Source organism: Lates calcarifer, linkage group LG6 (genome assembly GCF_001640805.2).
Source record: "Lates calcarifer isolate ASB-BC8 linkage group LG6, TLL_Latcal_v3, whole genome shotgun sequence".
Taxonomy (NCBI): domain Eukaryota; kingdom Metazoa; phylum Chordata; class Actinopteri; family Centropomidae; genus Lates; species Lates calcarifer.
In genome coordinates this window covers 10127764-10149804 of record NC_066838.1, presented here as the reverse complement: position 1 = coordinate 10149804, position 22041 = coordinate 10127764, and the positions used below count along the sequence as shown (strand labels likewise).

Genomic DNA, 22041 nt, shown 5'->3' with positions numbered 1-22041 from the left:
CAATGACAGATCTACTGAACAGAACATAGTGTTAGGAAATATTCTACTTAATTTATTTCCTCTTGCTACCACATCCCCCGACCCGCTCCTTTGACTGAATCTTCCTTCAAGTCCTCTTATTCAGCGATGACCCCAGTGTCCTCAAAACTGAATTTTCTAGAGCATCAATCACCCAAGTAAGCAGCTGTGAGAATGTTTGAGGACTGATGTTTGTGGACTGCTAACGTGGCACCTTTTGTTAACAAATGACTTTGCTCAACCATTATTGTTGCGTCAAATAAAGACGATGGGGACGTGACATAATTGGCAGCCTCTCTTGTACACATATTCTCTCTCTCTCTCTCTCTCTCTCTCTCTCTCTCTCTCTCTCTCACTCACTCACTCACTCACTCTCTCTCTCTCTCTCTCTCTTCTCTCTCTCTCTCTCTCTTTCTCTCTCTCTCTCTCTCTCACTCTCTCACTCACTCACTCTCACTCTCAGTTTTCCCTTCTTGCTTTGCTCATGCTCCTGCTGACGATTTCATGTAACCTTTGTGAGGAAAGAGGAGAAAGAGGAGGAGATGAGAGGCCAGATTCCTTCAAGCTCCAATTAGTGGAGGGAGGATGCAGCCAGCTGAAGTGGCAATGTCAAGAGTGTGATTGAGCTGTTTGTGATTTCATATGCATACGCTCGCAGTGTTAATTTATTACAGTGTCATTTGTATTCTCTCACACAAGTCCAAATTAATTTGTGCTGAGAAACTTTACTGCATGAGCTGCAGCATAACAGATGTTGAATTAAAATGGTCATGAACTCTAATCTTCAGCATGGTCTCTTTAACTTTAAATGTTGGTGGTTGCCTCTGTTTCTGGGCCATTTTTTAGAGTCAGCATTTATACAGAAGCAGTTACCTTATTATGGTTACCACACAGATCCAAACAGTGTGCATCTACTTAGCATATTTGTCTGATTTTCTTTTTTTCTTGACCCTAAAAAGCATGTTTAATGCTTAGAGCCCAAGGAAAACAAACTTAAATGCCAGGACAGGAGACATGTGGGGACTAGTGAGCGAATGATGACTGACATTGAATGCACCTTTCTCTTTTCATTTTTTTCACTTTATCGCTTTATCTCTCATTCTCCCAAGACAGGTAGCCATCTTTCTTTCAACAACACAGCAGACTATCTTGTTAATTTACTTGAAGTCAGGTGCTTGTCATTCTGTCAGCGCTCTTTTGAACATTGTTCTTTTCATTTTAGTCATAGCACAAGTAAAATGTCATGAAGCAGGTGTCTTTCAGTAAGAGCTGCTGTCCATTTTCATTTCCTCAGAACTCAAAGCTCCATGCAATATAAACTTGCCGAACACAAACCCAAAATGATTTGTAATTTATGCATTGACTGAAACTTTTAATTGGTCATGTCTGATCTGTAGTATGTATAAGATCAGAATACATTATAAGCATACATCATAAGATGAATAAGAACTTACTTGGTGGTTTTGATGATCGTGGAAAAGGCTGGAAATGTCACAGACCTTAAAATGTGGTCTCCAAGCCTTCAAGGACACATGGATGACTGATACTTAATTTAGTTTTTGATTTGTAGACTTTTTTTTAGTTGATTGGTTCAACTTCCTCTGCAGCTCTGCAGTGACTGAAACCACACTACATGAGAAACTTACTCACTTAATGAGTAGCTTAACCACCAACGCCTCTGAAATTTTGTTTATCAAATCTCTCCTTCATCTCTCTCAGCTACAGTATCATGAATATCAGTATCATTAGAACATGGTCATTTTAACAGACCACTACTGTTGCCCTGCAAGAGACAGCTAACTGCAGAGCTGTTTCGTGTAGACCTTCTTTTTCCTCCAAAGGCCCATCTGGTGTGTATCCTGCAGTCAAGCTGGGAGGAGATTGGCTGCAGAGCTTTTGTCACCGACCCTCCCTCTAACTTCGCTTCCCCGTGCCGTACCCGACTGTGACTACATTAGCTCACCTGTCACTCATCGGTGGAGAGGGGTGGGGGTTGGGGGGTTGGGTACAGGGAGACGTGGATGCAGTTTGGAGGCCAGTAAAGGTGACTTTGACAGTGACTGAGTGGAGACACTGATAAATAAGATCTATCTGACTCCCTCTGACCTCCACTCTGCTCTAATCATCAGTGGAGAGCTGCACACACGTCTGTCACTCTCACACAAAAAGCAAAGCAGACACATACACATAGTGTTCTTTTTTTCACAATAACAAAGTTACATTTTAGAGCTAAAAACTATGAATATACAAGCACATCTAATAAATGTTTAATGTGATGAGATTTCTACAAAAAGCCAGCAATTTTAGCCCTTTGTGACATGTATTGAACCCAGAGCAGATCAATATTGCTAGCATTGCCGGCTATTCTGAGGGAATCAATATTGTATGGCTGTTTTATCTTAAAGTACTGTAGATTCCTCAGTGCCACAGACACAGTGCTATGTTGATAAAAAAAAAAAATCTGTGTTGTTTGGAAATAATGATAATGATAATTTTAACTTAAAGCTTCATCAGTCCGTGTTTTCGTGTTAACAATAGGTCGAATGACTGTGTATTTTAATGATTAAGCTGCAGAGACTCCTTAGCCAATGCTGTATTTCCCTCGAGCTCCGCTGACATTTTTTTGCAGCTTTCAGTTTAATGTTTTGCTTCTTTTGCTGGTATTTTTACTGTTTTAGTTCAGTATCACTGATCTCATCAGTCTTATTTCTAGGGAGCAACTGTTGTCAGCAAAAAACCCCTCTGATAAACCCATTGCATGCTACCTGTGTACTGCAGGCAGGCAAAGTTAGAAACAAGCTAGTGAACCCATTGTATGCAACAGTACATAGCATAGCACAGTACCCCTTGGCCGACATCACAGCTTGCAAATGCTTTTCTTGAAACACACTCTTCCTGGCAGATCACTTCCACTTCATGTTATAAGATTTTTTTTGGCTGTTTTGCATGATTCAGCATGTTTAAGATCTACCTACAGATTTTCAATGATGATCAAGTAAGAGGACTGTGAGGACCACTCCAAAAGCTTCCAGAATGCATTTAGTAAGTAGTTTATGGTCTTTTCAGTTTTAGCGTTATCGTCTGTAGGCAAGTCACTTTCTCAGTTGATGTAGATGCTATACAATTTTTTTTATTTCAATCTGTAGAGGCAAAACACATTACACCAGCCTTCAGAAACTCCTGGTTAACAAAACACTTTTAAGGATGACTAACTCTGAAAGACTCACTACAGATGGACTTCACTCGCTAGCCTAGCAACATGGAAGCAACCAATAATGCAGCACTCTGTCAAAGACCATAGTTACATATGTACTCTCTCTACATGTGTACTTCAAAAAGAGTATCTGATGTTAATAAAAAGTAATTGACCTCAAATATAAGATGACTAAATTTTTCAAAACCTTGTGTTCAGAAAAACATATTGGCCAAAACATATTGGCCAATGCAGTGTCCTTTGTCTCCAGATGGATATAGAATTCTCAGCATGGTTTTCCATTCACCATAGGCACTGTGCAAAAACACCCAGGTGCTGTGCTTAAGTCTTTTAATGGTAGAGAAAACCCTGTAATTTGTGGAGGTTATGCATACATTTGTATGCATATCGTCTGGACTTGGTGGAGGCCAAAACTGAGTTAAAAGGAGGAGAATATTGGGCTCACTTTCATTGGGTAGACAGAAAAAAGACTCCAAGTGAATGCCAATGTTGCTTCATGTCTTCTGGATGCGTAAATAAGTGATTGCTTTCTAATGTTTGCTGTATCAACTTCGTAAATTGATAAAATGTTAGTGTTGAGTTTAGTGCTTGTAATAATTCACCCGTCTACATTAACTGTAGATTGGATACCTAACCTATCCATGTCTATCCTGGAAGTTACCTAATCAATATTTCAACACAAAGGACTGACTTCCACATATATTCGCCTGTAGTGCTGGACCTGTGCCCAGGGTCATGGAAGAGTGCAGGCTGCCCACAGTCTCTGAGGACTGGGGGGAGGTGTTGTAGAAGGAATGAGTGTGTGATGGGTCTGGCTGGGTCAGTCTGTCCCTCTCCGACTGGGGCCTCAGCTGGCCCTCCAGAGCATGGTTTTTACCCATGCATAATACATCACCTTGGGCCCATCTGCCCTCTCAACCCTTCCTCTGACTCCACTATGCCTGTCTAATAGGAGCTTCTCAAATGAGGGCCTGCTTGATATGCTGCCTACTATGGTGAGGGTTTATTGTGGCCCAGCTCAATCCCGGAGTGTGACAAATGAGAATGGAAATTGGGTAATTTGCTTCAAAGGGGGTTTTGTCTTCATCTACTGTTCGAGGGAGCTGGAGAGTTCCCTGGATTTCACTGTGCCATCAAAACATCAAGCCATATTTTCAAAATACTAGAATTAGCTCACCCAAGTTCTTGGCTTCAGTGTTTGAATTTGAAAATTATTCTTTCATATCAAAGGCAACAAACTTGAACTTGAGGTCATTTGTTTAGAAGTCTCTGTCATTTTCATATTTTCAATTAATTTTATTCTTATTTCTGCTATTTCCTCAAAGTCATAATTGACTGATCTGGGTGAATGTTATTTGCCATCAGGATACTTATACAGGCAAGGTCAAAGTCTTGTCATTCTTAATGCTGCTACAGTCAAGAGGGCTGCACTTAATGAAATGCCCAGGGATGTCTGGTTCATTCACTGGATACTTACAGAAGTAATATGTAAAATGTCTTCTACTCTTTATCTGCTCCTTGCAATCAGACTTTTTTCGGGCCACACAGAAACCGAATTGTCGGTATGAGGTGCGTGACATTACTCTTCTAGCTGGTGGACTTGTATGTTGAGCAGATTGGAAATGATAGCTTATCTTGTAAAGAATAAATTGAAAAACATTTCATTATAAGAATACAGTTCTGAATGTTCCCTCCAGAGAAAAGAGGTTTCTGTCATTTTGAAACAGTAATGGTATGGGAATCGTTGTGAGTCAGTAGGAAATAAAATAATGAAAGATACTGTATTATTTACTCAAAGTGTGATAATCAGTGTGGGAAGTTGCACACTGTTGTAAAAAGCATTTGTTGTAGAAATGCATAGGAGATTACTCAAAATACATCATTACAGTTTTTTTAGGGTCATACAGAATTTCTTAAAAACTTAATATTTCATAGTTGGAACCATACATCAGCCACTATCATCAGTTTACAGTCTATTCACACAGTATACACTGTAGAGAGTTAGACACAGTGCACGTACTGTACTAAAGGTACACAAATATACAGTAGAGACTGTCTGTTGAGTAGGCAGGGGTGATACAGTATATTTGCTGGTATTAGCTTATCACCAATATACTGTATCAACACATAAGTCAGCTGATGAACAACAAGAAAAGTTAGAGAGTAGACTTGTCTTGCTAAGTACATGTCTTGGCTGCAATTCCCTAATTCCTAACTTTAACAAATAAAGAGTTACAACATTTCATCTTGTGGATGATGGGAATGTTTTCCTAGCTAGCAGTGTAGCAATGAGTCATGTTTTGGGTATTTATTGGTGTGTTTGTCCATGGTGTTGTGCTAACATCCTTGAAATGCTAAAACAGGAAATCACAGTCCACAGGGAATCATTTTACTCACCTTACATCTAAAGGCCCATTACATAGAATAAAAATAATGGTGTGTTTCAAGCTTGCTCTCTGCAACGAAAACTGAAAATGACTAGTCTATTGATTTTGGAGGTGCGCTTAACAGACTACAGGAGAGAGATGATGATTGTGCAAACCTTTTTAACAGACCTCGCACTTCCCATCTTCCCCACTCTCTGCCCTACTCTCCACAAGCCTTAACCCTTTCCATCAGAGGTCAAGGTCTGGCTCTGGCAAAAACATTAGCTATGGGAATAGCAACACAACATGGTTAATAGTCTGCATTGATCCAGAATGCAATACCTCAGAGGTTCTGTGACTACTGGCCCTTCAAGCTGGTCTCTGAACAAAGCTGGAGCAATGACTAACCGTCCTTTCTGGTCTCCAGGGATAGGGGAAGATAAATGTGCATCCTTCAAGGTGAAATGCAAGCTTGAGGTCAGATTCGAGCAAACAGCTAAGTAAAGACATTTAACCCAGAACAAAATGTTTTTAGATTGTAGATTAGGCAGCGGCTTGAAACGCCCGACTTGTGGGTTCCTCCCCAGGGAAATGGCCTTATTGGTTCCTAAAATCAGTTGTGTTTGATTTTGGTATTGAATGAGAAGGCTGTTTCAGCTTGATCTGGCTACGCTGAATGGTTGTAAACCCCATGTGGGATTGACTGCAAAGAGATATAGAGTCTACATCAGGTAGTAAATTGTTACAGATGAAAGGGCATCATAATGACTACAGCTAATAACCAGATTTAGTTGATCTACTACGATGCTAGATACTACATGGATCCTAAATTACCTTGTTTAAAATCAATATACCATAGAAACCTTTACCTTTAAGTAAAGATTCATCAACACCATTCTCAGACACATCCTCTGTACCTCTTCTAGGCTATGAATGCATTTGGTACGGATCAAGCCTTTAGACCTTAGGACTCAGACTGTCTGACAATGTAATTTATTGTTGTGGCTAATGATCCAGAATATGGCACTCAAGGGAAATTCAATCAAGTCAATAACTTATGCTTTTGGGTGTTGAATAGAAATATTTGCATAACTGGCCAAGTCATAGCTAGGTTGCTAAGCAACCTGGCCTGTCTGACAGGCACTGTCAGCCATGTTCATATTTGAATCTGTGTTTTTGTAATGCAGCTTTTCATCAGCTTCGTTTTGGCTTGTCATCGGAGAATGAAACCTTTATCTCAGGCATATGTTGTGTATGCTCTGGCATTGCATAATTGATTTTATTTTCTTTATTTATTGAAGGTTCTTTACCTTGTGCCAGCTAACCAGGAGCCCATCACGGTATGTCATGGTTTAGCTTAGAAGATTACAAACTAAAAAAAATTACAGGATGATTCGGTTGGTAACCTGATGTTCACAATGGCTACGTGATCTCCCCCTTCATGTGGAGGACTGTCTGTCTCATGGCTGAGGCAAATCAGACACAATGTTCTCCTGATCTAACTTGCTTATCTGTTGATGCAGTCTAAGTGGAAACCACAGTTGAGGGGACTGTTGTCTAATGTTTGTGTTTGTGTGTACATATGTACACATAAGGCAGTATGTTACCATGGAAACGGGCCATCAGACAATTCTTTTGATGGTATAAACAGGAGATATAGGCATAGAGGCAACAGCCAAAGCTTGTTTATATGTTAGTCCCTCTTGCTCTGTCGTTTTGCTCCCAGTTTCCTCCTTGTGTTAGTTTCCTTCATATTACATTGCAGAACCAGCTATCTCCCAAGATCAAAGGCTTTGCCCTCAATTTTGAAAAGGGGTTTCAGAGCTATATTGAGCTGCCATTTGACGCAGATGTGTGCTGTGCTCATAGCTACACTGTTTAGTGGAGGTAAACTCATGACCCTCAGGTGTTTGAAAACTGAGAAAGCATTGGTCTAAATGTGAAAACATGCATATGGAGTCAGCACTGTCTCCATTTCTGTAAGCAGCAACAAGTGAACTGCCCCACAAATGACTGTTCCGACTATATCCTTGTCTTTGTGCCACCCAAAATTAACTTTGACTTTGTACCTAACTGTCAAGTGCGGCGCAGTATCCTTGGTAACAGCAGCTCGTATCAAGGTTACAAGACTTTTGAAAGTAAATCAAGCTAATGACGGCAGGAGGTGGTGTAGAGTGTAGAGCAGGTGCCGTCATAAACTTTGAATTCTGCTTTATGACTGAGATAGCTCATTACAATAGCTCTGAGCTCTTTTCTTGCTCCTGCACAGTGGGAGTCATGTTTCACATAGTACACTTTATTGGCCTGAATATTAGGTGATGCTTATTACAAGACAACCCACTACGCTTTTGCAATACCTGTTTGTGGATAAAGACTTTTTGAGGGTAGGAAACATGGTCGTAATATTGTGACATTGCAGGAGTCTTCGAGGTCTGACTCTGTCTGCCTGGCCTCAGACAAAATTTAGACAGCTGACAATTTATCCAATAGTATGCTAAATGAGCTATTAGCATTTCCCATTTGCAGTGGTTTCTATGATTTCTAAGCATATTTATTCACAAGATAACAATACCCCTGGAAAGCGTAAGTCACGTTGAAACTAAAAATATGCCTGTCGTGTCTGTGTGTTCAGATTTGACTGAGGTCTGAGGTCTGACTCTGAGAAGGGGTACAAATTTTGACTTAAATTGTGGCAGTCGACCAATAAGGACCTGATTTGCCTCTTTGAATTGTGTGAGCTGCTGCTTTAGCTGCTGACCGTGTTGATAAGTGGGTTAAATGTGACACAAAATAGAACAAATAACTTCCAGTTGTCTTTAGAACACCAGCATTTACCTACTCCTTCCGCCTCATACTATATATTTGTCTTATGTCTTAAAACTCAATTCAGCTTTTATTCAATGTTGCTGGCGATCAGTGTTGCCAACATAGTGACTTTCTAGTCAAATTCAGGAACTTTTAAGACCTAGTTTTAGTGTCATTAGACTATATTGCCCTCATGGATTTCTTAACATGTTTAGTAATATGACATTATGTGTAGTGATTTGGTGACCTTCAAGTTAGTCTGTTTAGCAGGCTAAAAAAGAGGTGGTGACACTTTGCTGCAGATGGGTAACTGACTAGTGCAGTTACTGTAGGAACCGCTGAAAAAGTGTGTGATCACATTTCAGCTTAGACAAAGAAGAATCAATAAGTTTGTGATGAACTCTCCTTGCTTTTGCCAGATCTGCTACCGTGGTTGGCCTTCTGATGTTGGGTTCATGAACAAATAGATTTCCTCTCATATCAAATGTTTCAGGACTTTCATTTAAACACAATGGAAACTGTTTAGCCTGAAGCTGCTCATTCCAGGTGGGTCTTGATGAAAAAAAAACAAAAAACAGTGACTTTGGACTGTGCTGATTCAAAGATGATAAAAAACATTGATAAAACATTTTTGAAGTATGTGGTGAAGGGGATGGGGGAGTGGTGTCGCGTTGCCGACAACATATATTGTTAGGCGAGTCAGCAGGAGATGACAAATAGAACAATTCATACTGGTCTAATCCATGATTTGAAAAGCACTGGTGCTGTCATCAAAGTCCTGTCATCACTCGGGATTATTCTCTCTTGAATAAGGTTTAAACGAATCAATAAGTAGAGAGCAAACTTGACAATACACGGCTCAGCAGTGTTTAGTTTTCGAATAATCACTTTTTCAGTGGTTCATAATGGAAAAATAATTAAGGGTTGTATTATCTTTGGAATCATTAACGTGTTGTGTTCAAGCATGAATTGAGGCCAGCCCTCTCCATTTCAAGAGTTTTGAAGAATTTATCTGTGTAGCGCAGCTGTGGGAAAAGCTTATTGGATGTTGTGGAAGCCTTGAGATAAGAATACCCAGTGCAACACTTGGACTCTGAGTTATAATTGTCCTAAATTAATTTCAATTTATTTTTCATTACTGGGGAGATTGAGTTCTTCTACAATGCAACCTGTCTTTCGAAACACCTAGTGAGCTTTTGTCGAAGGCACTCAGGACCACACAGAAAATAAGTCTTTTATCTTTAGGGACTTAGACATCAAAAATAAAGTAAAGGAGTGCTTTAAGATGTACAAGAATGAGTAACAATCAAATTACACTGCACTGCACTTTTTTAACAGCACCCCTTGTATTCTGCTATCAGGATGACTAGGCTTATGAGAACTAAAAACGTATCTTTTGGCGGGATTTATAGTCTTCAACCCAAAAGAAATATGAATTGCCACTGTGGCATCTTAATTAAAATTCCATTCTTCACAATATATCCATCCACACAAAAACAGAGTATATACAGAGAGTATATCTCAATGGAAGATGGGGAAATCTAATTGAATTACCCCATGTGCTACTTACCCTGCTCATCCAATCATACACAGATCTATGGCAATGTCCTAATCATGCCTCTAATGCAAATTCTTCTCAGTTGCAAGGCTTTAAGCTCAAGGGCGATACAGGGAATGGTGGTATTATCCACGTGACAAATTAGCAATCCATCTGAAAAATAAAATGAAACTACTGTAGCTTGTGGATTGCACTCTAATATAGTCTAACTGCAATAACAGTTGCTTCTGATATTTCATTTCAACTACTTGATTGTCATAACACATTCCTGATGCGTTCTTATTATCATGGTCTCAGAAATATTGAAGAGTGCCTGCTCCATTGGGCATATTTGTCTGCAGAGCCTCTCGCTCTTAAGACACTTAAGGCAACAGCAAAAAAACAGAGGACCGAACCTGCACAAACAAGTGGTCAAAACTCCTCGGTTCACTTTTCCGCATTTTCTGTCTTTAACTTCGCTCAGGGATAACTTTTTTTTTCCCCTAACATTGAGTGATATCAGTCTTGTCTTTGATCTTGGGCAGCGATTACAGACTGTAAAAGTAGACAGGGCAGATCTCCTTGTGGTTAAATACCAGAGTAAATGGGATTAGGTTTCAGTTTCCCATGAGGCCCACTGAGTCCCGGCTACAAAGCCAACACACTCAGGATGAACACAGTGCTGCCCAGGTAATAGATAACAGCGCTTTTCCTCTGCTCATAGTCCTCAGTGCCACTGTCTGTGCATGTCTAACCCTTTCTAATTTCATTGAGGCAGTTTCAAAGGACTTACCTGGGCAGTGGACTCGATTTGCATAAAAGTGTACTCAAATTGATTTCTGAATCCCTGGGCAGAACAATGAATTCACATATTTTATTGAAGGAGTCTAGTAAGAACCTTTGCCAGAAGCTTCTGACGTTACCACAGGCAAACCAGTTACAATTTGTCTGACCGTACTTAGCATTTCAGTCTGACCTATGAGCTAGTCTCATGCCAAAATAGCCAGTGTTTATAAAATAAATTGGGCACTTGTTAGGCAAGAAAATACAATGATCTGTGTAAAATAACTACATTTTTCCATCATGGCCATGGCAATCTTTCAGAGCTCAAGAGTTTGTATATATTTATCAGTGTTTTTACATCACTCAGAGACAAGCGCATCAAGTTGTTTCCTAAAGGTTATTCCACACTCAAGGCACTAAATGAAAGGAGGGCTGTTACAGGTTCCCAACAAGTCTCTGGTACCACCTAGGTGTGAAATGGTACACCTATTGTTTTTTTTTTTTTTTAACCAGTTAATACAGAATGTTTGGTTAAATACTTGACTTGTTTAAGTTTATTACACCCAGTGAACAACTACAGTCTCATTACTCTGATGCAGTGTAATTACAGTCTACAGTCGAACATGTTTGTATAATCAAGACAACAGCCAGAGCTCACCCACATTATTACAACCACTATGTGTACAGTTCTTCACTTTGGCTTCATCTGTGGTAGTATGGCACAGGAATGCATGTCATTACATTAGACATAAAGCGGTATGAAAATTTTATATGATGACTAGAATGGCCAGAATTATTGGTTATCAGTATTACTGTTGTATTGTTAAAATGTACTGAAAAGTACTGATGCATGCAGTTTTATACACATGCACTGTGTTACATTTGAATATACGCAATGACACAATGAATAGTTTACATAAATACAAATGAGTCTCAAGAAGACAGTGATAGATAAATACAGAGGAGTCTTATATAGAAACATTTTTACCACCAATTCGACAACTGCCAGGTTTTAAATGAACAAAATATGGTGGTTGTGTGACTTATGCTTAAATGCAGTTTTCAGTAAATTATCTACTCTTTTTTTTTTTCTCTTGCTCCTGTTTCTTCTTTTGCATTTTAGAGCTTTACTTACAACCTGGTTACGATCCACCAGCGCAAAATGCGAATACTAAATATAAGATTTTGTTCAGGAGTGTATAAACCAAAATACAACCATGCTCTAGAATGTGTGGAGTAGTGATCAAACATGGTTTTAATGATCATTTGAAATTGAAATTGTAATGCTAACCATCTGGAATTTTACTGCAGTTTAGTGTGAAACTAGTAACCATTTCATCCCTATACTAAACAGTCCTTCACTCCACTCAGATCTGTAGGGGAGGAAGCTAAAACTTTTTATTTATTTATTTATTTTTATAAACAACCATCAGGAATGAGTTAGGCCTGGTTCTAGATCTCTAAACAGCCATGTATATCTCCACAGAAGGTCTTGCATTGTGCTTTCTGACAGCTGTTTTCCTGGCGGCAGAATCAACGGAGCCAATCAGAGCTCCATAGACAGGATTAGGAGCTAGAATGCATTCCAAATAATTTCATTTCAGAACAGCTTGTGCAATGTTTTTTTTTTCTTGGGGGGGGGTTTGCAAGGAAGAGAGTTCTTGAATTCTTAACCAACAAATTATTTTTGCATAATCGAAATATGCAGAATTGAAGCAGGCTCTGGCTGTAGATTCAGACTCAACTATAGCAACTACGAATGCCAAAGGAATGCTTATAGCTGCACTTGTGCCAGTGAATTTAAACATAGAGAACACAAAATGCTTGTGAACTGCTGTAATGTTCATATATGCAAAGTCCACATCTTGCTCTCTCACCTTGTTTTTCTGTCTCTCATAAACTCTCACATCTGCACACTTAAAGCACCCATGTCCTCCTCCCATACCTTTACTTTCATCAGTTTCTGTGTGAGGGTCATCAGAGCTGGCTGTTTTTCTGTATTTTTCGCTGACTCTGTTTGGGCACGCTTGGGCGTCTTTCAATTTAGCTCCTTCTGATAACTCAGCCTCCTCCAATAGATAAATATTAAATTAGAACAAATGACTCTCATTTTTTCAGCAAGCAATTGTGTCCTCTTCCCCTGAGGCTTTTAGCATCAACTAAACAAGCACTGCTGCTATCTGTAATTAGGAATGGGGAAAAAAACAAAACACACACCAACACATTGGAACTGGTAAAACGAACGGCCTTTGCATTATCGGCAACTATCCAGCTGCCTCCCCTGGATAACTGGACATTATTCAGATGAGCTCTGTGTATTCACAGGGGGTCACAAATTGCTAAATGCACCACATTTCTTTGACTGAGTCTGCATTTTTGAATATTCCTCAATAATGTGGAGGATAGGATTTCAGATGGGCTTTTAAAATAAATTAAAGCTAGATGTGGTTTTGCTGAAATGCTTTTGCTTTTACATGATAAGCGACTCATACATATATACTGAAATAATCTTCTTGCAAAATCCTTTTCATGTTTGTTTTTAGCACTGATTCTAGGTTCCAGAGAAGGTTGTAATCCTGTAAGCCTGTTTGAGTGTGTAACATTATTAGTGTAACATGATTTGGATGGCAAAAGACAAGTGAGTTTGATTGGGTGTCGCTCCCGGGGGAATACTTTTGGATGAAGGTAATATTGTGTAGCATCTGACTATCTGGCACGAGTTATTAGATGGTTTGTGTGATGGGGAAGTGCTGCCACGCTGAAAGCTGCTGCAGATGGCTCATATCTATCTGCAGCAGCAGCAGCAGCATCAGCAAGATCTCAGCTCGGAGCAGTGAGAGCAATATCCTGAAGCAAGTATGCAATTTGCTGTATCACAGTTCTTAAATCAGTCTTTGTATCCTGATATCCCCCTCTCTCTACTGGTCTAACTGGTCTATTATTTGGTAAGTTATTGGTCTATTTATTTGCTTTCTTGAAACCTTATCAATACAGTTTTTAAATATGTATTCCTGTCACTATGTATGTGATTTTATAACATATATTGTAGTAATCAGTCCCAAGGTTGAATAAAATGCCATAACATATATGAGGCACAGTATGTATGCCTCTTGTGTGTATTTGCTGTCTTAAAAATCTGTCTCCTTTGATGACAGTATGGGTGGATAGAGCTGTCATGCCCCTGCTTACACATTGCATCTGTGGGGAAAAAAAACCCAATAGCCAACACAGAGAGACACATGGAGCTCAATGATATGAGCATCTGTGACATGACATATATTTTTCCCTTCACAGTACTGGGAAAGCACAATTCTTTTAATGCACAGTCTTTAAGGAAGTCATCAGGGAAGATGAGTGATGTTAGGATTACAGTGTAGAAACACTTGCTTTGATCTCAGGTTTGATTTTATGCTAGGGCCACCCATGCAAACTAAAAGAAAGAAAAAACGGCATGCATTCACGATTGGGTAGGGGCTTGGGGATTAAAGCATCCATACAGTAACAGAGCATTTGTTACCGTTAGGGAAGGATTAAGGAAACCAGTGTTGACTGTTGGTAGGAGACAGGATGTAAACCCAAATCCCTAGTGCTGAAGAGTGTAACGTTTGGCTGTGCTATGAGAACAATACAACTTCCTGCTTGAATTTACCCCGCACAATGCTTTAAAAATCCTATGTTTACATTTTCCTGGCTAGTGACACCTTGTGGCTTGTGACTGCCGTCTCTCAGGAGCAAAGGCAAAGGAGCATTAAGTTGATATAAAACCATAAACCCTATTTGGGAAGATATTTTGATGGATGGCTGGTGTAGATGGTATTTGAAAGTATATTATCAAACCTGAATCCAGTTCCAGGGCCTCTTACCAAATCTGAATCCTTTCAAGTCCCAAATCTTTTTTAAAATATATTTTGGTGTGGAATGAAGGTATCTGTACTGTACTTTTTTAATTTCACTTTTGATCATGTTATTGGTCACTGATTTAGGGACCAATTACCAGAAAACATGACACTGATACTAATAGAAACTATGGTAATTAACTATCAGACCTAAACCATAGTCATTGTACTGTGTTGAATGGTTGTAGAGCTTTTACCACATGTTTTATGACTGCTCTGAGACATTCATTAACCCTGTACTCAGTCATTTTGCTCCTCACTGGGGGGCTGTGCTATGGCTGCACAAGCCATAGCAGCTAAAGTAAAAACAACACAATCAAAATAATATTTATTCTACTTTATCATTCATTGAATAAATCATGGGTGTTTTGCACTTCACATAACTTAACCTGAAGGCAAAGTCATTGTTTCTGCAGTTCACAGAATCTGATGGGTCACTGAATACGGTGTCACTCCCCCTTTGTGGTGAGTATGCCCCCTGCAAATATTGCATTTTGCAGTTGTTTTGGAACATTTAAGGCAGTCCGCCATGTTAGTTAACAACAGTGTTGCTGAGTTATCGATTAATGTGTAGACAAGGGGAGCCAGGGATTGAGCCACCAACAAACTGCTCCACCTCTTGAACCACAGCTGCTCCAGTTGGTTTCACAAGGTTTCCCTACCGTTAAGCAAGTAGTTTAAGTTGAGATTAATCCAAATTAAGCTATACAAGTAGCAAATAAGGGAACACCTCATCCAATTCATATATAGGAAGTAATGTTGTCCTCACACTGAGCTACATGATGAAGGGAACTCATCCTGTTTTTCTGAAAATAAACTCTGGTTGTCGCAAGCTGTTTGAAACAGTGACCAGTGCTGTCATTTTTCTGGAGAGGGCAGTCTCTTGTTGGCACATCTGCAATGCAGTTGCATTCACCACTGCAAAGCCTCTACTGCCTGACATTGAAAATAAATATTATAACCATTTATTTTTTTTATAGTATGTTTATTTCCATCTTTCTAGACTGTGTGTACATGGAACATGGAAAGTCCAGAGTGAGAGTGGGGTAATGTAGCACAACACTGCAGAGGCTGTCTTCAGCCATGTAGCTGCAGTGTGACCTCTATGTGAAGACAACGCCATTCGTTATCAAGTAAGGGTGAGGTAGCAGTCTCCCATGGTTTACATTTGGATATTAATGGCTCGCAGTCATTTACATTTCAATTCCAGACACTATATTAGAAATTAGGCATATGCAAATCATGAGCCGGTGAATGTTTTAGGAAAATGATTGACATTTTTCAATTAGTACTGTCAAATGAATTGAATATGTTTTGTGCATTAATTAACTGGAGGAAATGGAAATGACCCTAGCTAAGGTAGAATTAGCATGATCTATGTGAGGGTTCTGCTGGGGTCGATTACCCAGTTACAATCAGGAGAGTGAAAGAATGCAGAGTCATTTCTGACTGATATCGATTCATATTAATTTTGATGGAAAGGTCTGATAACTTCGCTACCAGACTGAGCTCCTGCCAAATTAAAAAAAGGTCAGAGTTTCTACGTCTGAATTCCCTCCCTGTGTTTGCTGTTCTGTATCTGTGCTCGAAAAGATCAGATGATCACAGTATGTAAACACCAGTGTTATAATGGAAGATCCTGCCTCGCTTTGAAGCGGTTGTCACTGCCCAGAAAGACTGCTGTGAGATTCTGCCTCAGCACTATAAATGATGTTGACAAATTTCTCTCAAAGTTTTAAGGAAAAAGAAAGAGAAAGGGCGCAGTCAGACACCGCTCTGATGTCAGAATGTGTGCCACTGTCATGAAATATTCATTATATTTGCAGAGGGTGTGCATTAAGTTTAGAATAAGAATAGAATGAATTTTTCAGCAGCAGACCATTGATCCAGGCAGTATCATTAGTTGAATGACTCATCAGACCAAGAGTGTTACTGAATATTGATCATTCACTTGACTGAGCCATGCAGAGTACAATTCACAATCTTTTCCTCTGACTGTTTGGAAAAACTGAAAAAGGAAATATGCTTCATCCACATTATTGCCTCTCTCAACTGTCACAATTTTACAAGGAGGAAATATTTTTGAACTGTTTGTTTCACAGTGTTTCTCTACCATGAACTGTCTAAATCACTTTATTGAACCTCAGTGTTTAGCTGTGGACACACTTATATTGACACAAGGATACGATTTCAGCACTCCTCCTTTCTCTCTCTCTTCCTCTTCCTCTCTCTCCTTCAGATAATTACACTTTAGCTATCTTTGATTTCCTCTGCCCTCATCGGGATGCTCCCACGAGTTGCCTCCTATCTGGCTGCATTTGACACGAGTAGTAAATAACAGTGAGAAAGGCCATAAATCATGGTAATTCTTCCTCCAGACCTCTCGTCCAGATTGATCACTCGTGCGCCTTTGAGGTCCACCTGTGAGTCTTGTCCCACTGATATAAATTAAGTAGAATTATGGGAATCATTCCCAACAGCAGCCTTTTAGTCATTCTGCAATAGAGGATGTCTGGAAGTATAAAAGCCTTCAAAAATGGATTTTCAGATTTCATTGAAAAATAAAATGAATTTGTCATTTAAAGGTAGATTAATGAAATAGAATTATTGATTGGGGAATTAAATTTTTATTTTATTATTATTTTCACACTTGTTTTTGTACATCAATGCAATAACTAATGATAACACTAAAAAAAAACAAAACTCAAACTTGATTTAAGGCAAATAATTTCAAGGTGAAAAGACAAGAAAATTCAGAAGATCCATTCTTACTAGTTTTTACTAAATTTGGGCTGGAGCGTTGTTTAGTCAGCAATGAGAGTGCTGGAGGAACCTCTGAACTGAAGCGTCCTTAAGTCAAACACTTTTTACTCATGTGACAGGAAGAAGAGCCACATGCAGATATCAACACACACATATTCACAGCTGGCGATCTGAATGACTGACATGTCAATATTTACCTCACCTTCCTCCCCTGCTTATTTCACTTCTTTAAGACTCCGCAATTATAAATGACTTCACAGGGGGGCTCAGTGTGCTCACTGGGTTAGAAAATCATATTTGGATACACAGCTAGCAAACTAATCCCAACCATGCAGAACTCTGAACTGGACTGGTGACAGCTGCAAGGCATCCTCAAACACTGGTGCTTTATCTCCCTATTGGCAAAACTCAGATTAGTCTCTGGAAGATTTTTTTATTTATTTATTTATTTTTAAATCGCACTTTTCAGCTCCTCTTTCACCACTCCATTAATACAGCCCTTTTCTTCATTTGCTTTCCATTTAGTGGCTGGCTGGATGTTGAGCCATGTGCTGCTCTGACAGCTTAGGGTCATACATAGAAGACCTTTCATCTGACTCTGCATAGACAGGAGGAAGTACTTTTAGATTTGACCTGGATACATATGTAAGTAACCTTCAGAGGGAGAACTGGCAGGAACGAAACAGGTATATTAATCTTTTTGTCACAGTGTGCTCAGTGCAGTCCTGCATTTTTGTACCTGGTTCAGATATTTGAAATCTGTACTCAGGTTTTGAAACTGTTAAAAAAGGAGAGAGGTTAGACTTACTTTGCTTTATGAACAGTAATTCATAACCAAAAAAGCTCCAAGCCACACTACTTTGCAAAAATAAAAAATGGTGTTAATAGACTGGCTTAGCGCCTATACATTACACTGTACCCAGGTTTGTTTTTTCAGTTACTTGGAAGTGATTTGGTTTCATAAAAGAAAATACTTTGAAAGTTGTTGTTTTTTTATTGAGATATAATCACTTTTGACTACATTACATAACCATGACAGCACTCCTTCAGTGAGTGTGCAGGTGAGGTGGGTGAGTGTGCAGGTTAGTGGCTTGTCATAATGCAGTACTACCTTCAAACAAGTGTGTGTCTCTTGTTTGATAAGATTCACAACACAACTTTAATAATTTTCCGTTCTGTGAATATGCTAATTTAGGATTGATCTAAATTATGTTTTTCTAGTAGCAGTAGATCAAAAAATGGAGCACTGAAGAGTTTTTTGTGGATTCAAATAGAAACCCAAACCAAGACCTTTTATCTGGACCGCACCCTAGCCTGACATCTGTTTATACCCAACTTTTTGAACTGTCGGGGAAAACAGGAAACAAAAAACCTCTCCTGTTGGCTGAAGTATGACAACGAGACACATTCACTGACTTACTTCCTGTGTCACTGTTCCAAAAACACCGGGCTAGTATTACCTAACCTAAGTCTGCCACCCTAATTCTGTTCAGGGCTTCACTGTAGTCATGTTCTCTCCCGTTTAGGAGAATGATCCTTTTAATTAATAACTGAGTGTCCACAGTCTGTTAACACTAATATTGGAGTTTAGCTTATTTGGTCATGAACACTATGGGGCAAACAGGAAGAATAATACCAAGCATCTGTGACATCAGGGATATTCATTTTATGATCATTCACCACTCCCATACAGCAACATTAACCCTGCACCTCATGCAGTACAGGTGCTGATTTTGTCTGGTCCCTGCCTCCTCAGCTCAGGCAGTAATCACAAAACACCCATAGGTGTCTACATTCTATTGTTCCCATAATCAGCACTTAGGCTGTCGGCAAGCACTCTGCACTAATTTAATACTGGAGGTAATGAGTTCATTTGCAAAGATCTGCATATTTTGAGAAGAAGCACAATGGAGAACGCCAGGAGTGATGGAAAAGCTGATTCCCTATGGTGTTTTTAGAGGCCTCTCTCTCCATCCCTATAACTAATTCCTGTTTCTTCTCTGTCATCGTAATGACAATGGGAGCCAAGTTAATTCTCCTGCAAATGAATCAAGTGTAAACATCATTAGGAATTGATATGAATTACATTAATTTACAAAATGAAGTCTGGTATGCTGCGCTAGATCAACTCACTGGCACTGAGCTGAATCCAGATATGAGTATTAGAGGGAAATAAACCGTTAAACCAACATCATCATGGTATTTTCAATTATGATTTAATTTTTCATGTGTCTTTGCATATTGCAGCAATCATATATTCTTAAGTGATGGTTATGACTTGACTTGAAATCCATCGAAGAAGTACATTCCCATTGAACAGCAACATCTATATTCACCTCTGCTTAGTTTGGTTTGAGTCGCACTGATCCTGTCCTGTGGAGGCTTCATACCATTTAAATTCAAGATGGGGGATTTGAACAAATCTGAATGAAAAACTAGTTATCTTGAAGACCTATACTAGTAATTTTGCATGTCTTAGGAAACTTACTAATGACCATAAATTACTTATAATCCAGTCTTTAAACCGTGTATTTTGTTTACTGCTCATCCATAGGCTTCTATAAAATTTCACGACATGAAATTCAAATCTTGAGTCATGTAATCCATCAAGTAAACATCAAGGCTGCATTATTTTTTATCAAAAGCTACATTATAAAGGAGGTTTCAACAGCTAAACAGCTAACTGATTTTCATACCATGCAGAAATGAATAACAAACAACAGTTCCTTGGAACTGTGAGAAAAAATAGCTCAATAAACTATTGATAACATGCATTTGAAAATAGTTGCTAAGGAGCTAAAACTTGCAAGATACTAATGATAGTACAGATGGGTTACATATTTGCAGAAAACCCCTTGTAAAGCCTCTTCATGCACGTCTCCCATGGCATCAATTAAGGTGTAGCTGATGACATAGTTACATATCGGGTGATGAAATCATAGATGGTATAAAGCAGCTGGTAACATCTTTGGCAAACCAGCTGGGTTAAAGCCAGACTGCTGGAAGTAAAGTGATTTCTCACCCATGCAGATAATTCAACGATCATTTTACAGAACCAGTATTGTCAGTGGTACCAGAAATAGTAGTAAACTAATCAAAACAAACATGAGGATATATAAGTGAAATTCCCAGCAAAAAAGAAATTTTAATTTCAGTTTAACTTTGCATGGTTCTGTTTTCTGTTGTATAAAACCTCTTTCTCTTCTTTTGTTGTAAATAAACATCTGTTTGGTATTTTTCACCACCTTTGTTGCTGAAGTGTGGAAAAGCTTGTCATCCATGTGCTGTGCCTTTGAAGGAAAGTGGTTTTGAAAGGATGCATCAAGCCAGCGAGCGTCAACCCCCCTACAGCACCTAAACAGAGCTTCTCTCAATCCTCGTCACAGAGACTACGGCTGCTGAATACTGAGCAGAAGAGACAGGAGGTGCCCCTCAACCTGAAACACACAATTATTCTCTCTCGCTCTCTCACACTCACACGGAGAAAGATGGACATACATGCAGACACATACACACATGCAATTAACTGCACTAACTGAAAGAGCACACACCTACGCAGGGATTTTAGTTCACAGAGCGCTAACAGCATCAGACGTGCAACCACACATTCCCTTTCAGCAGGAAAAATGGACCATCTGTGAGCTCTTCAGGCCACCAGCCAATGACATTGTTTAGGACTCATTTTAATGGCAGTCGTGAACTGCATTTTGAATCTTTGTTCAGCCGTCTCCAGCATTTGGAGTTTGAAAAGGCTCTTTTGTTCATGTTGTTTTGCAAACATCTGTGTGTGGATGTGAAAATTGCTTCTAAAATAGAACTAAGCTTCACTAATTTCTTAGCAACTGTATACTGTTAACCATAGTGATCTTTAACACATTTACAGATGCAGCATACACATAATCATCATGCTAATGAGACTTTCTATTCTATTTTAATATTGATTTTAAAGAGAAGCAGTTCTCTGATGTAATTAAAAGGCATAGTTTGAAATATATTACTTTGAGTATATTAAGCATACATTATAGAAAAGTACTACAGATGTACAATATAACCCATTGGAACATAATCAAATTTAAATCACTTTATTAACAAGTGCAGCTGTGTAAATTACCAGATTTTTTTTTTTTCACCAGATTCTCCTTTACAAAATATTTTTGGTCTTTCAGTAAACATGAACTAACCAGATTATTAAGTTAGATGGCCTGGATCTTAGTGAGTTCTTTTAAGATGTATTTGATCATCTGACAACACTTGGACAATAAATAGTCAATATTTATATGCTACATGTAATATATTTTAATGTAATAATTCTTTTGACAATGAAATGCTATGTGTACTTGAAATAGACAAAAAAATCAGTCTAAACCAGATCAGGAGTCCAGATCAAGTTTTGAAATGTGTTCAGAAATTCTCACTGCATTTATTCAGCAGAAAGGTTTTTTTAATGGTGGTTTTTGTGTTTGAAGGTTAGGATGTCTTCTCAAGCACAAAATCCACTTCCACCATCTCTAACACAAACACAACCTTCACCTGCCTCAGTGGAAGGTGATCGATGGTATCACGCACCCAGAATCAAACCGAACATTATTCTGTTTTGCCTTTAAACCTGTGCGAGCTCTTTGTTCCCTGCTTGTCTCACTTCAAAGGAGCATGTATCTT

The 22041-nt window shown here is 39.0% G+C and overlaps 1 protein-coding gene across 6 annotated transcripts in view; it reads left to right on the top strand.

The window, feature by feature from the left end:
- Positions 1–22041, top strand: part of kazna (kazrin, periplakin interacting protein a) — a 167018-nt gene that overhangs the window by 23752 nt on the left and 121225 nt on the right. The gene's annotated exons all lie outside the window — the stretch shown is intronic.